Below are 4,012 nucleotides of genomic sequence, written 5' to 3'. Positions count from 1 at the left end.
TCTCTGAGATAAGTGCCTAAAATGCAACTGCTGAGTCTTATGGTAATTGCATTTTTACTTATTTACAGAAACTACCACACTGTTTTCCATAGTGACTACAGCATTTTACGGTCCCACTGGCAATGTGTGAGTTACTCAGTCTATCCGCATCTTTGCCAGCATTTGGTATTGTCATTTTTTCTTATTTATCATTCTGATATGTATAGAAGTATCTTTTTGTGGTTTGATTTTCGCATTTCCCCAATAGCTAATCAGATTGAACACCTTTATATGTGCTTACTTGTCATCTGGATATAATCCTTGGGGAAATATCTGTTCATGTCTTTTCCCTATTTCCTAATTGTATTTTTGGCTTTTTACTGCTGAGTTTTGAGAGTTCTTTATATATTCTACATACTAGTCTTTGTTGGATGTATGATTTTTAAACATTTCCCCCCACTTTACAGTTTGTCTTTTTATCCTCTTAACAGAATCTTACACTGGGCAAAAGACCAATTTATCCATTTTCCTTTTATGTGTCATGCTTTTGATGTAAAGTCTGAAAACGCTTTGCCTAGCCCTGGTTCCCAGTGCTTTCCTGGGTTGTTGGGGTTTTTTCCCCTAAAAGTCCCAAAATTTTACATTTTCATTTAAATCTGTGATCCATTTTGAGTTCATTTTTGTATGAGGTATTTAGGTCAGTTCTCTCTCTCTCTCTCTCTCTCTGTCTCTCTCTCTTTCTTGATCTATAGATGGCCAATTGTTTCAGTACCATTTATTGAATGGCTATCATTTCTCTATTAAATGTCTTCTGCCCCTTTGTCAAAAATCAGTTGGAAATATTTGTGTGGGTTTATTCCTGAGTTCTTTATTCCATTGATCTGTGTCTACTGGTCTGCCATACCACACTGTCTCAATTCTGGTAGCTATATAATAAGCTTTAATGTTTGACACAGCTATTCCTTCCATTTTATTTTGCTTTTTCAAGATTATTTTAGTTATTCTAGGGCCTGAGCCTTTCCAGTATATATTTTTTATCTATATAATATGAATCATACTTAAAATATAAAATAAAATTTATGAAGTTTAGAATAAGCATGTTATATCTACAACATACCTTGGTGGGAATTTGATAGGAATTACATTATACCTCTAAATGAAATTTTGTTGGGGAGAATTCACATCTTTTACCATATTGAGTTGGGAAGTCCACTCTAGCTCTACTAGAACTTAGGGGTAAACATGTATATGTTAGAGCTTATGTTCGACCTTATACAAATGGTGTGCTGGCACAAAATAGAAGCTTAACAAATATTTAGTGAAGAGTTTGCATCAGTGATTCCCAAATCTGGCCATACAAACAATTCTCTGCTGAGCTTGATAAAAGAACAGATTCTGGGTTTTACCCCGCCTTGCTGATTCAGAGTCTGTCTCCATGGTGGATGAGAACAGTAAAGCTATATTTTTTAAACACCCTCTACAGGTGATTCCTTTTTTTTTAATAAATTTATTTTTTAATGATGTTCAATTTGCCAACATACAGAATAACACCCAGTGCTCACCCCCGTCAAGTGCCCCACCTCAGTGCCCGTTACCCATTCACCCCCACCCCCCGCCCTTCTCCCCTTCCACCACCCCTAGTTCGTTTCCCAGAGTTAGGAGTCTTCGTGTTCTGTCTCCCTTTCTGGTATTTCCTACCCATTTCTTCTCCCTTCCCTTCTATTCCCTTTCACTATTATTTATATTCCCCAAATGAATGAGACCATATAATGTTTGTCCTTCTCCGATTGACTTATTTCATTCAGCATAATACCCTCCACTTCCATCCACGTTGAAACAAATGGTGGGTATTTGTCATTTCTAATGGATGAGTAATATTCCATTGTATACATAGACCACATCTTCTTTATCCCTTCATCTTTCGATGGACACCAAGGCTCCTTCCACAGTTTGGCTATTGTGGACATTGCTGCTAGAAACATCGGGGTGCAGGTGTCCCTCTAAAATTTAATTTATGAACTCTTCTTTATGTACTTTTATTTTTTATTTCTTATTCTCTTTATGAGAGAAGTCTTATAGGTCATTTAGCATGTTTTGCTATTAATGAAAAAGAAATTTCCAGGCATTTGAAGAGGCTTGTTTCAAAGGCACTCAGGGCTAGAGCCCGCTATGTGCACTATTACACAGTTTCATAGGCCTCAAGTTTAGGGAATTAATCAAGTGTGCAATTAAGTGAGTGAATAAGAGTATTTACAGTTTTGAAACTTCTTGCACTCTGCTGAACCCTGGTTGCTTATTTCCTCTTTGGAAAAGAAATGGAGGCCTACAGGTTCAAAAAGAATCTGGTCCTCTTGCCTGTAGGATCTTCTCCATTCCCCCAGGCCTGTTTACTCATTTGGAGCCATATCTCAGGAAGAACACATTAATTTGTCTTAGGTGGCCTTGATTGTAGCTGCTACTTGCTTTGTTTCAGAGCAAACATCAGAAAGGGCAGTGCAGTCCCTAAGGGATTCAGCCCATTTCTGCAAACTGCTTCCAAGTCTGGCTTCTGCAGTGTACATCCTCACACCTGGCTGTACCTAGGTGCAGCCACTCTGGAAAACTGTGTGGAAGTTCCCCAAAGAGTTAAAAATAGACCTGCCCTACGACCCAGCAATTACACTGCTGGGGATTTACCCCAAAGATACAGATGCAGTGAAACGCCGGGATACCTGCAAATTGAACACCAATAAAAAATAAATTTATTATTAAAAAAATAAAAATAATAAATAATAAAAAATAAAAATTTTGTCTTTATTTCTTCTTTTGTCTCTTTTATTTTCTGTTTCAGTTTCTTGTTTTCAACTTAAAATTTATTGTACAAGTAATAAATATAGAAAAGTAAAGGGATTGGGGCACCTGGGTGGCTCAGTGGTTGAGCATCTGCCTTTGGCTGATCCCAGGCCCAGGGATTAATTTTGGCATTTTTCTGTACAGAAGTGTTAACATTTTCTCATATCGTCAACTTTGTAGTTCCTCTTTTTTATGCTTTATTATTGCTGTAAGCCAGAAGAACTGTATTATTCCTCTGTAGATCTGATAAAACCAGAGTCTGTTTTCTACATCTTTTCTCAAACAGAAACAAACAGTTTTTTCTAATCAACTCATCAGTAGTTTTAACAAATGAAGTAGACTTTGAATTTAAATCCACTTTTCCTGCTACCCCAGTTTGGTCTATGAAGGTGGCTTCCTTCCCCCATGTTGAAATGCTGACTGCCATGTATCCCCTGTTACATCATGTCAAGTGCGTTCCTTGCCTCACACAGTGGTCCACCAGCTCTATTTATTTCCTTTTTGGTGTATTTGTTAACCCCATCTAGTTTTAGTTTCTTGTTATGGTGAAGGGTATATACATATCATAACCTCTGGTAATGCTGGATCTACCACTTCTCTCTTTCTTTTTCATTAGATGTTCCCATCTTACTTTTCCTTCATATCATCTTTAGGATCAGGTTGCTGAGTTCAAAAGGAAAGTGCTTTTATTTTTTAAAAGATTTTATTTATTTATGATAGAAAGAGAGAGAGAGAGAGAGAGAGAGAGGCAGAGACACAGGCAAAGGGAAAAGCAGGCTCCAGGCAGGAGCCCGACTTGGGACTTGATCCCAGGACTCCAGGATCGCGCCCTGGGCTGAAGGCAGGCACCAAACCGCTGAGCCACCCAGGGATCCCCAGGAAAGTGCTTTTAAAAGAACGTCTAACCATCTGGAGTTGCATAGGAAGAACAAGATGTCAACACATGGTACTCCTGGGGCCTTGAGCCAAGGCTCTCGGGAGATTCCCTCAACGGAACTAACAGAACTTTGAAAACTGTGAGGACTCCTTCAACCAATGGAGAACTAAAAAGTGCAAACTGGAACATTGCATCTGTCCCAAGAACTGTGTATTGGTGTGGCCGCCGTGAGACCTCACCCTGGGCTGGCTTCTCTTCATGTAGGTGGTTGGTTCTCAGATCCTTTCACAAGGGGGAAGCCCACCATAAGCACACATATGAACA

This window comes from Canis aureus, chromosome 29 (assembly GCF_053574225.1).
Source record: "Canis aureus isolate CA01 chromosome 29, VMU_Caureus_v.1.0, whole genome shotgun sequence".
NCBI lineage: Eukaryota > Metazoa > Chordata > Mammalia > Carnivora > Canidae > Canis > Canis aureus.
The sequence above is the reverse complement of the archived record's forward strand: the minus strand, read 5'-3'. Positions refer to the sequence as shown.